Here is a 15548-nt window from a genome sequence, read left to right as displayed (position 1 = left end):
AAACTCCTGCTAAAATTGAGGCTGATAAAGCCAAGGATGTTGAATTTGAGCAACAACTCAAGAGCGTAGAGCGTCCTGCTGAAGGTGGAGATGGTGGTATTGTTCAGCCGTCTCCTGATGTTGAAATTATTGAAACTACCCCCCAACCGTCCAGCGCCAAAAAGTCTGCTAGGCGCTCTAAACGTGAAGGGAAGCGTCCAATGAGTAAGGCTACTGAAAAACCTAAAAGGAGAAGTATGTTTTTCATCCGTAGTTTTGTGAATCATACTGACAATTTATGTTGATGCTCTGTTGCATACTTATTTGTTTTTTTCTTTTTTTATAGGGATGATTCTGCAAGATGAAAATGTTGACACTACTGCTAGGAATGATGATGATGAAAGCAATAAGGCTGTTGACATTGAAGATGACAGTGATGATGATGATGAAGAAGAAGAAACCCAAGATGATGATTCTTTTGAAACTCCCCCTTTTTCTACTCCACTTATTTCAAAGGGTACTGGTACCACTCAATCTTCATCCTCTTCTCAAACACCATATGTGGTGCCCCAGGCTGGCTTGAAAACCTTTCTTGAAGACCCTGTCAACAAATCTGATAGCTTTGTTGAATTTCTTAAGGTAACCGTTAAAATATTTGTAATCCAATACCACTACTTCACTGTTAATTGTATTCTTATTATGTTAAAATATTATGTTTGTATACATCTTATGCAGGCAAATACACTTGCTAATCTATCTTCCTCTCTGTCTACCATGACCCACAAACAAAGTTGCCAATCTACAGCTGCAGCTTTGGTGCTTCTTAATCAACATGTGATCCATGACCTTAAGATGCAAGAAGCTCAGAAGGTGATTATTTCCAATGTTGCTCATAATGTCACCAAAATAAAGAAACTGGAAGATGATTTGCAAGATGCAAATTCAAAATTGACAACTGCAATGGATGTAGCAAAGAAGAAGGATGAATTGTTGCAGTTGGTAGAAACAAAATGTGTTTCGGAGAGGGTGGAGAAAGAAAGGTTTATGGAGGAGAAGGATAAGCTGTTGAAGGAGAATGAGGAGTTGAAGAAAATGCTAGAGGACAAATCTATTGGTAGAAGAAAATGTTGTTGCTGCTGCTAATGCTGAGAAAAATTTTGTGGATTTAAAGGCTGGTCTCCCTGCCCTTGTGCAAAGGGTATTAAGTTCTCCTCTTGTTGGTCAGACTTTTCATAGGTATCTGGTGGCATCTACAGAAAAGGACCTTTCAGATGTTGTAGAGGAAATCGTGAATGCCGTTCCTGTGAAGCTTGACCCTTTACCAGCTGTAATTTCAAAACATATCAAACCAGATGCTGATGCTGAGCTGCAGGTGGTAATGAATGAAGTGTCTACCCTGAAGATTGTCACTTTATAAGAAATATGTGGCAGGGAAAATGTTTCTGTGAAGGACATTTTAGATGTTCCCATTTGAAAGTTCAATGAAATTAATCTGTAATAACAACATGTAACTTCTTTATGTTGATCATATGTATATATATTATGTTCTTATATTTGACATTGCCATGCTTTTTGCTTTCCATGATTAACATATTTCTATTATATGTGTTTAACCATTGCAAGCTATAGAAAGCTTATATCATATTATATAAAATGATTTTTTTTGCCTTGAACTGATTTTTGATATGGTACATGTATTGACCTATCATTTGTTGTCCGTTGTTCGCCAAACATCATTATATAATATCTTTTACGAATTTGAGGTGCACTGTTATTTATATGGTATGATGTATACAAGTTATTAAAATTGTATATCTGTTTTCCATCATCGTTGAGCAAAACATGTGTAACCTTGTTATTGTTGTGTAAAGAATATGTCAAACTGTTATCCGTTCTCCGTCTGTTTTGTAAAGAAGTATTGAAAATTTGCAAACAACTTCTGAAGTATAATATGAATCAATCATAATGTTTTTATGCTAAAAGTATATCATAAAAAGCGATAAATCTGTTTAAGGAGTTTTGTTTATAGAATGAGTGGTATTCCATTTAGCGTGTTGCGCTCAGGTGTTTTGCGGCTTATAAAATACACTTGTATTTTTGTTTGTTTTTTATGCTTACATTATATAAATGGATTTATGCATTTGTGATAAACCATACTGTATGTCATGACATTAAGAGATCTTTGTTTTTGCCTAGGTGCCCTCTAGCGAAGTAAACACTTACGCTAGCCTATCCCTTGTATCTATAATGTTGACACATGAGCCTCTACCACTAGGGGCATAAAAATGCCTTGCCTTATGTGGGTAGGAATGAATGTTATGTTCTACATTCGTAACGCGTAATGTTTTGCCTGAGAAAAATAAAATTTTATTGATATTTCTTTGCCACACATACAACATTTTATGTAACATCTTCGTATGGGGTGATCAATCCCAATTAGAAAATTACAAAAATTGTATTGTGCTTTGTCTGAACTGAGAAAAATTAAAAAAACATGGTAAACAAACTGATTTGCACGACTCATGTTAACATACTATCTTCCGTGCAGCGTGTTGCGTCTTGCCTTTTAAGGCTCCCACATTTTGGGCGGTTTGAAATATTCATTCACATCATTTCTGTTAAACAACTGCCTCGAAGATCTTCCTCTAACAAAATTTCCCTGAGCTTCATAAACAACTTATCTCTCCCTTGATGGCCCAACATATTCAGAGCGTATCACTGCCACACCATTTGGTGTGGGGAACCGCAATTCTGCGTGCGATGTAGAAGTAATTGCTCCAAATTTGTGAAGAGTTCGCCTACCAAACAAAGCTTTGAATCTTGATCTGCCATCAAGAATCGTAAAGTCCCCATTTCTGTTCGGACTAAAGGGTGTGCTACCAATGTTACATCTAGTTTCACCCTACCAACTGCCCCTATCGATTCTCCCGTGATGCCAGCAATCTTCAATTTTGTGTAGCGAAGCTTATCCTTTACGCCGAACGGATAATCTTTGAAACAATGCAAATACAAGAGATCTGCTTCATTACCCGTTTAAGTATAGATTCTAGTGATGCTTCTGTTTGCAATTACAGCTGAAATGACCACAGGCTCCTCTGATAGGCGCCAATTTGGAATGGTGTGAAATATGATTGGAGCATACATCCACTGCTCTGTCATGCGCTCTCTGTCTGTTTCATTCTCCTCTACTTCATTCCATATAACCTTGATGTTCATTTCATGGGTTGGATCTCTTTCATATTTTCTTTCTTCTTTTCTGTTCCAATCACTCCGTCCACCGTGACGCACCTTTCCTTGCCAAGAAAAACGCTTATTTGGATCGTTCCTCCTGTACTGTTTTCCTAGTAACAGATGATTTAACTCTCCAGCTTTAATCTTTGCGATGATTTCCCTCATCAATGATTTATAGTTGTTAGTATCATGCCCATATGCCTCGTGAAAATCACACCATTTATCACTATGTGATCCCTGACGCTCTTTCATTGGTGGTGGAGGGTGAAAGGTTTCCTTAACAGGTTCAGTGAACAAAATCTCCTTTGGAGTTTTTGTTAAAGCCATAATGAGTGGATGTCTGTCTAGTGGTTTTCGCTGATGGTAATTGTCATTCGAATGATTATTCCCCCTCAAACCATGTTGCTGCTTTGGGTAATTGTTCTCATATCCACGCTGTCTCTGATAATTGTCATTCGTGTCCCGTTCTCCACCTTGCTGTCTAAAATTTCTTTGATAATTATCAACTCTTGGATATCCCATCTCACCTGCCCGTAAATGCTTCTGTGCAACCAACAATGCTTGATGTAACATCTTTGGGACATCATATCGCAACGCATGAATTAATCTTGCAAAACGTCGCTGATCAAGACAAAATATAAACCCTGAAATAAGCTGAGATTTTGGTATGTCTGGTATCTTTTGACACTCAATGGTATAACGTTTCATGAAATCACTCAGTGACTCATTCTGGTGCATTGTTATTTCATGTGCATCAAGATGTGACAACATGCAGCTTCTCAAACTTTGATATTGCATTACAAACTTTGTTCTTAAATCAAGGAAACTGGTAATACTCCTTGGTGGCAAACTAGCAAACCATTCTCCCGCCATTTTCTGCAGCACCATTGGAAACATATGGCACGCAGTTTCATCTTCCCAATGCTTCAATCTCATAACGCCTTCAAACATTGTAAGAAAGTCTTCTGGGTCAGTTGTTCCATCATAAACACTGATAGATGGAATTCCCAAGTTTCTTGGTAATGGATATTCTGCGATTCGATGGATAAAACACTAGGTTGACTCTGCCATTGATGGTGGCTTGATATCTTCATCTCCAGTAATCAAAGCAAACAAATTGTCTACAGCCGTTGCACGGATGGCGGGCTATGCCAACTTCTGCTTGTATCTTGATGGTGCCGTCTTGGTCAAAATTCCATCCAATAACTTTTCTGCCATCTCCTCGGTCATAAAGAACTGCTCTACTTCTTCCTCAAAGTCCCAATCATCTTCCACAAAACCTTCATCATTGCGTTCTCGCTCAGCATCATCAACCAAAGTATTCAACTGATTGAATAGCTTGAAATAATTGTGATTTTGAAATTGACTTTCCATTGTTGTTGTGCTTAGCATTCACATCAGTTGTTCTCTTAAAAGAAACATTGTGTGTTCCTCGCCTTGTCTTCCACATTCTGCCACTGGAACGTTCCATCAATGGTTTCTTCAATCGTGGTATGGTTTCATGCACAATCTCTTCTATTGTACCAGTATTGGGTTGATCTTCTTCTTCGATTGAAGTTTCTTCAAGAGTTAGCTGATCCACTGGTATATTCTCAATGATGTTTTCATTAATTGGTTCTAGTGCTACTTTTACCGAGGTTGTTTCAGTTGCCTTCATGCTCTTGGTGTTTTTGCTGGTCTTTGAGACGGATGGCTCCATTTGTTGGTACGATTTTCTGTGTAGCGGCTGTAAGGTACCAGTACAAGACAATAACTTCTTAGCGTGTGGCTTATAATGTTGATTGATGTTTGCCCTCGAGAAATAATCTCTGCAGACCCGGAACACGGATGAGAGATCCGTGGGGTGGCCTCAATCAATCTGGGGATCAATCTGTAATTGATCCGTCTAGCGTATTGCTGCTAAGCGGCTAATGTGCGTTTAGAGTGAGAAAGAACTGTGTGAGAAAGAAAGTGTATTTCTCTCTGACTGAAGTTTTGATCGTAAATGCAGTGACCCAGGGGATCTATTTATAGGCGTAGAATGTCCAAAATTCTAGGGATACACGTGTCAATCGCTGATTAATTCTGTTATGCGAAATATTCGGAAGGTCGGTGGCATGTGCTGATGTGGTTGTGTGCCGTTCACGCGCTGAGTAAAATGGCTTAAGCATTGAAGCTGCCTGCAGGACTTACGCATGACGCTGGGCGGCCTGCTAAACGCTGGGCGGCAAATAATGAAAACTGCCAAATTTTGTTATCTTTTGTGCTTTTTGATCCATTCCTCTGTATAAAATGGTGTTTTTATGCGTGTATCCCCTAGGATACACCATTATTTGATGAATTCAATATAAGACTTTCGGAATGGAGAGCAAGATCGATGTCTTTTGGTGGTCGTTAACACTTGTTAAATCGGTTATAAATAGTCTCCCTTTGTACTGTTACTCACTTTTTCGTACTCCGCCATGTGTGACTAAAAAATTAGAGTGTGTGAGACGTTATTTCTTTTAGGGCGGGTCAGGTCTAAAATCTAGAATTGCATGGGTTTAATGGGTAAGCATCCTTCTTCTTCACGAAGAATAAGGTTTAAATCTCAAATCTCTTAAAAGAAAAAATATGGCCCTATTAGAGAAATGGTGGTGAATGTTTAAAACCGAAACCAATGCTCTGTGGGCCAATGTCATTAAAATATTTATGGTGCGTGTGGTGGACTAGCAAGGAGTGGAGGCTCGTCTCAAAGCCCATTGTCTAGTTCATGGTCTAACATCGTTTATGCAGGTAATTTGATGGGCTTTTTGGATATTCCTTTCAACAAATCTTTTAAATAGGTGGGTTGGCGATGGTGAAAACATGTCCTTTTGGAATGATTTGTGGATGGGTGATACTATCTGAAAAGAGAGGTTCACGAGAGTATATAGAATCGAGGAGTCTATACATACTACTGTTAAAGAAAGGATCGAATGGAATGACAACCACAACATAGGATCGTGGAGGTGGACTAGAGAACTAAGGTTCGGATAAGAGGTTAACTTGATGAGCTAAATTCGTGCATCAATCTACTACAAAATAATATGACCGAAAAGGATAAATGGCATGGTTGTTGGATAACAATGATTTTCTAACAGTTAAAAAACATACTTCTTTGTTGGATTTGAAACTGCTCGAGGGATACAAATCATCACAAGGCGCGTTACGAAACTCACTTGTACCAAAAAAAAAGTAGAGATATTTGTGTGGAGAGCGTTGAAAAATTGATTGCCGATAAGAACGGAGCTCGATAAACGGGGAGTGTATTTGCATAGTGTAAGATTCCCATTGTATGATGAGACTGTAGAACACTATTTATTCCATTGTAAATTCGTGAAAGAATTATGGGACCGGGTGTTCAAATGGTGGAATCTAAGATTCACATCGTGTTATCATTTGTGCAACGCTTTCAAAGACAATTGCCCATCTTCACTTTCGATGTAAAGGAAAAGCATCTGGAAAGTTTTAAAATGGACGTGCAGTTACTTATTTTAGATGAATAGGAATTCTCGTGTGTTCAAAGGTTCAAATTGGACATTCGTGTGGCTTTGAATGAAGTCAGATTCTATCATATGAGTGGATAGCTAGAAGGATAAAAGGTAGCAAGTTGGATTGGCTCACTTGCATCTCTTGCCCAGATTGTTACGTTCACATTTAGAGGAATGGTCTACAGTTGCCATCTCTACAGCTATAGATCGAGTATTTGATTTCAAGATCCCATCATGCATAAATCTGTATATGATGGGAGTGTATGTACTCTATCTTATTAATATAATTTTTCTTACTTTAAAAAAAATATAACTTAATTCTTAACGATATGATACGTTTAAAGATATCATATATATAGTATAACTTAATTTCTAATTTATAACTAAACATGAATGTCTGTATCAGTGATGGAGCTTGAACACTAACAATGAAGGGGCCAAAATAACTCAATCAAAACATGTGACACCGCTAACAAAATTTTTTTAACTACGTGGCGGAATCATTTATTTATTAATTACCCAATATACTTTAACTATTGTCAATACAGTACAACCAGTGTCATGTGTTATAAAAACAATATACATAATTTAAATGGAAGAGACTTAAAGGCATTATGTTTACAAAAGAACACATTTTAACTAAATAAGACCACATCAGAGTTGACTCCTGTCAAACATAACATCACCATGCCCGTCTTCTCCCCAAAATGCATCATTTACAAAAGTTAACAACCTGCAGGGAGAGGATGAAGGGGAATTAGCACGAAGCAAAATGAGTACAACTAACTACAGGCAATAGTATACAGGAACCATCATACTAATCATGTCACATATTCTAACACATAAACATCACCCAAGTGCAGTCTACAGAGACTCTGGCGGCTCAGCCAAACCATAATCCGCACGCGACGAACATATAACGACTCGTCCTAATCCATCTGGACGAATACATTACATTTGGTTACATCGCGAGGTACTTGACCTATATATGATACATTTTACAAACATTGAATTCGTTTTTTTTAAAAGACAAACTTTCATTACATCAAAAGTTGACGGCATGCATACCATTTCATAATATATCCAAACTATAAATGACTTGATAATAATCTTGATGAACTCAATGACTCGAATGCAACGTCTTTTGAAATATTCCATGAATGACTCCAAGTAATATCTTTAAAATGAGCAAATGCACAACGAAAGATTTCTTTAATACCTGAGAATAAACATGCTTTCAAGTGTCAACTAAAAAGTTGGTGAGTTCATTAATTTATCGTAAACATTCATTTCCATCATTTTAATAGACCACACGATTTTCATTTCTCATAAATATACGTCCCATGCATAGAGACAAAAATCATTCATATGGTGAACACCTGGTAACCGACATTAACAAGATGCATATAGAATATCCCCATCATTCCGGGATACCCATCGGACATGATAAAATCGAAGTATTAAAGCATTCCAAATTCCAGAATGGGGCTTATTGGGCCCGATAGATCTCTCTTTAGGATTCGCGTCAATTTGGGGGTCTGTTCCCAAATTCTTAGGCTACCAAGCTAAAAGGGGGCATATTCGGCTTCGATCATTCAACCATATAATGTAGTTTCAATTACTTGTGTCTATTTCGTAAAACAGTTATAAAAACGCATGTATTCTCAGTCCCAAAAATATATATTGCAAAAGCATTTAAAAAAGGAGCAAATGAAACTCACAATACTGTATTTTGTAGTAAAAATACATATGACGAAACTGAACAATGCGGGGTTGGCCTCGGATTCACGAACCTATATCAGTTATATATATTAAAACATATAATAACAACTAACGAGTTTATATATTATTAATTTACATATCATATTACTAATTAAGTTATATTTATCCTATGTATTTTAAGTAGTTAATATGTATTTCTATATTACATTTATTAATATTTATATAGTAAATACTTATTAAAGTAGTTTAATAATATAATATTTATCATTTATCATAATATATTACAAATAAAAATTTATTTCAAAGTTTATATATGGTAAGAATATATATTTATATTCGTTAATATATTTTATATATAGCTTACTTAATGTCATTTTAATAATAAAAAATAATTAGTAAGATATAGTATTAATATATTTGTAATGTATTTTGTAAAATAATATTTATTTGTAATAATAACAATAATAATGATAATAAAAATGATACTTTTGATAATGATAACTTTTAATATAAATGGTAATGATAATAATTTCAATAATGATACTAATAATAATAATAACCTAAATGATAATAAAAATGTTAATTCTAATATCAATGTTAGTAATAATAATAATAATAATTTTATTAATCATTTTAATAATAAGGATAATAATTTTAATAGAAATGATAGTAATAATAATGAGTAAAAATAAACTACCTCAAAGAAGTAGTCCTAAAACAAATGCTCAAGTCCGGGTTTGAACCCGCGACGTCCCACTAACCCGATAACATCCTTAATCAATCTTCCATTTATACCATTATCTAATCTCCATAACATAATCATATCATGATCATAATAATAATCATCATAATACACCATGACCATTGTTATCCCTTCTCCTCGTTTATTATCATACACCCGTCGTCATCATCATTCGAAAACATTATACCCATCATAACATTATCATTAAATTCTTATCATTTTCGCATCATTTTATTATCATGATCATGGTCATGATCGTTCATCATCCTCCTCCTAATACATCATCATTATATCATCGATGATCATATCCTCGTTTCATCTTCACTATCATATCATCTTCTTCGTTATAGTAACATTATTAACATCACAGAATCACTATCATAAGGATTGAGTGAAAGACTTGAGCCCAAATCTAACCCGATGCTATGACTAATTGGGCTGCAACAGCCCATCAACATTAAGTAATACTATCATCATCTTTCCTATTCGACTTGCTATCACAGAACATCATCATCATCGTCATTAAATTATTATCATGATCATCACATCATGATCATCGAAGCATCATTTCCATCATGGCATCATCATAATTATTACGGTTAAAAAAGTATAACGACTCATCATCTTTATCACCTCCCATGATTATCATCATTTATCATTCCTTTGCGACATTTTTCTTCATCATCAACATCTACATGTACGTTTATCATCATCTTGATCATTCTAATCATCTTTAAAATCGATAAACATCAACTTAATTCTAACACTATCATAATCTTTTAACTATTATTGTCCATTAATGTTTAAGGAAGCCCATATAACTACTTATTAAACCCAACGATATAAACATGGATCATAGTTAATTAAGTATGTCAATATGCTACGGTCCAATCAGGCAACTCAATCATAGTCCAAAGTCACAAGTCTATTTTGATAAACTCATTTAAATGACCTAAGTATCGATCAGGGTTAAATAATAAATTATGCTAAAGTAATCCCACATCTCTAATAAATTAATCAAGTGGTGTTGTCTTTGTTTAAAGGGTGTCTGCCACTACCGACATGCATTATTATTTGATTATTGATTCAAGATGCAAAGAAAAGAGGCCAGCAACAGAATTCTAGATATTTTGTTTAGTTTTGTGAGCTCGTTTGAAACATGAAATAGAAGATAGCAAACAGAATCAACAATTCAATGGGGTTGGATGGTTTGGTTATAAAAACAAAATATAACAGCGAATAGTAAAAGCAGAAGGCGAGTGGCGATTGATGGTTGTTTTGATGGGTTTAAATCATAAAACAGGTGTAGTAGATGTATGTATAGTAGCGTGATTGTGGAATATGATGGTGGTGGTTTGTTGGGCTGCAACAGAAAATGAAAACAGAAGGGAAACAAGCAGCTGCAGTTAATGCGTATAATAGCAGTGGTGGTGTGTCGATAGGGGAGAAAGAAGTCGATGGGTTTGTGGGTTGATTGGGTGGTTTTACAATATAAAATACAGGCAACAAAAAGAAGTTCATTCGAGAAGTAGTATCATATACCAGGTTTGGGTCTATTGGTCGATTAGTTGTGCACTGCAGCAGGTATAGTAGCAGCTCATGAGAGGTCTATAGTTGCAACGTGTGTTCGGAAACAGTTGTTAGTTGCTATGCAAATGGAGTAGTAAGGTAGCAGTTGTAGGGGTCTAAATGATGGATGTTTTAGTCGCGGTTTTCCAAGAGGTAAAGGTGGTTATTTGTTTGATGCATATGATTAAAGTTATGGTGGAAGGAGATTGAATAAGAAAGGAAATAGTGATTGATGGTGTTAGGTTCTTGATGGCTCACGGTTTGAAGTGGGTTGTCGATAGTTTATTGTTTGGTGAGTGGGTTTCAAGAAGAAGGGTTATTCTCAGTTTCCCTCTATGTATTAGCATTTAAGTTATATATAATTAGATAGAGATATATTTGATAGATATAAGTGGATAATTATTTCAATCAACAATCACTTTAATAATTTGGAAACATAATTGAAAGCAACCCACATTTTGTTTATTTTCACCGACGATTTACATGGACTCTTATGCATTTGTGAAAAGTAGTTATGAGATGATTGCAACAAACAAGAAAGTGAATTCTTGTGATAGACAAGGATAGAAAGGTTCAATCCATAAATTAAATATAGTACACTAATATCTCAATTAAGCATAGTAGTAGATGGAGATTGATAATTCAATTTGTTTGTGTTGATTTGGATGTCAATAATTAGAGACAGTAATTACAAATCAAACACAGTTTGATAATGATATAAAACTGATTTAGATTCTTATAAATTCGTATTAATTTAGATTAATAATAATATTTATAATTTTATTAATAATAACACAAATACTAATAAGAGTAATAAAATAATGATATTAGTAATATTATTATTGATAATAATAATAATTTGTATTATTGTCTATTAATAATAATAATACTAAATATGATAATCATATTAATAATATTGATGTTAACAATAATAATGAAAGTAATAACTATTTTTAAATTTGAAATTACATATTTTAATATCACAATTTATTAATTATGTAGCTTTTACTAATTATATATAACATATATTGAATATTTAGTATTCATACATTTTATATATATATTACAATATACATATAATATTAATTATGTATAGTAACCGTATCTATAAATATTGGATCTATATTAATACTAATGAAAAAGACATCCGAGTGTTACTATAGTTTTCTTAAATAGATTCGAAATCACAAAATATATATTTAATATTCTTTATTTATATAGATGTGTTTTAAATAATAATTATCATAATATCATCTTTTTATTTTATTTTACATAATTTATTTTACTAATAACAACATATAATATTTCAAATTATATTTTCAATTATATATATATATATATATATACATATATATACATATATATATATATGTATATATATATATATGTATGTATATATATATATATATATATGTATATATATATATATGTATATATATATATATATATATGTATGTATATATACACACATAACTATTTACAATTAATTGTTCGTGAATCGTCGAGAACAGTCGAAGGGTAATTGTATATATGAAGCAGTTCAAAAATTTTGAGACTCAACTTTACAGACTTAGCTTATCATGTCGAAATCATATAAAGATTAAGTTTAAATTTGGTCGGAAATTTCCTGGTCATCACAGTACCTACCCGTGAGCACTCTTGGTTTGACGATCTACTATCACCCAGATCATATCATATCCCTTCTGAGTTCGGGATAACTTGGTTACAAAATCCATCGTTATATGATCCCATTTCCACTGAGGAATTTCTAACTATCGTAGAGACCCATACGGCTTCTGATGTTCTGCTTTAACTTGCGCACAAATATGACATCTTTCGACGAAATTTGCAACATCTGTCTTCATTGTCGGCCACCAATACAGCATTTTCAAATCTCTGTACATCTTAGTACTACCTGGATGCACTGTCAGCCTAGACTTATGCGCTTCTGTAAGAATTAAATCCCTTAATTCTCCAAGCATAGGCACCCAAATTCGGTATTTATAGGTCTTTAATCCTCTAGAATCATTGCATAGGTCAAATTTCCTTTTGGTCATTTGCTCAGTCTTTAGGTTTTCATCTTTTAATGCTGCTAACTGAACTGTTTTCAATCGATCGATCAAGTTTTAAACTATCTCAAATCTCAAAAATCTGACATTTTCGACTGTTTTCTTGCGACTCAGAGAATCTGCGACCACATTTGCTTTGCCTGTATGGTATTTAATCTCACAATCATAGTCTTTAATTAATTCTTGCCATCGGTGTTGATGCATATTTAATTCTTTCTGCGAAAAGATATACTGGAGACTCTTATGATCTGTATAGATTTCACAATGCGTACCATAAAAATAGTGTCTCCAAAGTTTCAAGGCAAACACAACTGCAGCTAAATCTAAATCATGAGTAGGGTAATTTCATTCATGATCTTTCAACTGTCGTGAAGCATACGCTATGACTTTATTTCTTTGCATTAGAACACAACCCAGACCAGCGCGTGACACATCACAGTAAACCACAAAATCTTCTGATCCCTCTGGTAAAGCTAAAACCAGTGCTTGACATAAAAATTGCTTAAGAGTTTGAAAAGCCTTTTCTTGTTCATCAGTCCATCAAAAGGTTACATCTTTTCTTGTTAACTTATTCATCTGACCTTCTATTTTAGAAAAGTCTTTGATAAATTGGCGGTAATAACCTGCTAAACCCAGAAAACTCTTGATTTTTGTCGGCGTTTTTGGTGAGTTCCAATTCATTACAGCTTCTATCTTAGACTGATCTACTTTGATACCCTGTTCACAAATTACATGACCCAAAAACTGTACTTCCCACAACCAAAATTCACACTTGGAGAACTTAGCGTATAACTGTTCCTGTTTCAATAGTTCTAACACCAATCTCAGATGTGTAGCATGATCCTTTTCGGTTTTCGAATATATCAAAATATTATCTATGAAGACAATCACAAACTTGTCGAGATACTGACGACACTGTAGTGACCCGAACTTTTCCATGTTTATATATATTAATTAAGATTGATATTTACATGATTAAATGTTTCCAACATGTTAAGCAATCAAACTTGTTAAGACTTGATTAATTGAAATATGTTTCATATAGACAATTGACCACCCAAGTTGACCGGCGACTCACGAACGTTAAAACTTGTAAAAACGACATGACGATATATATATGGATATACATATGGTTAACATGAGATTATGATAAGTAAGTATCTCCATAAGTATATTAACAATGAGTTATATACATATAAACAAGACTACTAACTTAAGGATTTCGAAACGAGACATATATGTAACGATTATCGTTGTAACGACATTTAAATGTATATATATCATATTAAGATATATTAATATATCATAATATCATGATAATATAATAATTTAACATCTCATTAGATATAATAAACAATGGGTTAACAACATTAATTGAGATCGTCAACTTAAAGGTTTCAAAACAACACTTACATGTAACGACTAACGATGACTTAACGACTCAGTTAAAATGTATATACATGTAGTGTATTTAGATGTATTAAAATACTTTTGGAAGACTTCAAGACATATATCAAAACACTCATACTTAACGAAAATGGTTACAGTTACTTTCCCATTCTTTTCTTTCATCAAGAATTCTAGTCGTATTCTTACCCGTATTATACACAGCTTCAAAACGTACTTACTATGGGTATATACCAATAGGAACTAGCATGGGATTCCACTCTTGATTATGTCATGTATGACTAATCAATTTTAACTTCTACCATGAGCTAGTCAACTAACTAGAACTCCTTTTAACCCCACTCACCACTCACCAATTACCACTCATCATTCACTCCATTTCACTTCCAATTCTCTTTCTAATTCTCTCTCAACACACACACACTATTATGAACGTATTTTTCCAGTAGTTAATCATCATCTTCATCAAAAATCACTTCAAGAATCAAGCTATAATCATCATAGGAAGAACACTTCAAGAACACTTCAAAAATCCCTTCAAGTTTACTAATTTACTTCCAAGCTTTCTAATCCATTCCAAGTAATCATCTAAGATCAAGAAACCTTTGTTATATACAGTAGGTTATCTTTCTTATTCAAGGTAATATTCATATTCAAACTTTGATTCAATTTCTATAACTATAAACTATCTTAATTCGAGTAAAAATCTTACTTGAACTTGTTTTTGTGTCATGATCCTACTTCAAGAACTTTCAAGCCATCCAATATCTTTTGAAGCTAGATCATTTCTTGTCACTTCCAGTAGGTTTACCTACTAAACTTGAGGTAGTAATGATGTTCATAACATCATTCGATTCATATATATAAAACTATCTTATTCGAAGGTTTAAACTCGTAATCACTAGAACATAGTTTAGTTAATTCTAAACTTGTTCGCAAACAAAAGTTAATCCTTCTAACTTGACTTTTAAAATTAACTAAACACATGTTCTATATCTATATGATATGCTAACTTAATGATTTAAAACCTGGAAACACGAAAAACACCGTAAAACCGGATTTACGCCGTCGTAGTAACACCGCGGGCTGTTTTGGGTTAGTTAATTAAAAACTATGATAAACTTTGATTTAAAAGTTGTTATTCTGAGAAAATGATTTTTATTATGAACATGAAACTATATCCAAAAATTATGGTTAAACTCAAAGTGGAAGTATGTTTTCTAAAATGGTCATCTAGACGTCGTTCTTTCGACTGAAATGACTACCTTTACAAAAAGGACTTGTAACTTATTTTTTCCGACTATAAACCTATACTTTTTCTGTTTAGATTCATAAAAT

This window comes from Rutidosis leptorrhynchoides, chromosome 5, assembly GCF_046630445.1.
Source record: "Rutidosis leptorrhynchoides isolate AG116_Rl617_1_P2 chromosome 5, CSIRO_AGI_Rlap_v1, whole genome shotgun sequence".
NCBI lineage: Eukaryota > Viridiplantae > Streptophyta > Magnoliopsida > Asterales > Asteraceae > Rutidosis > Rutidosis leptorrhynchoides.
Note: the sequence above shows the minus strand (reverse complement) of the source record.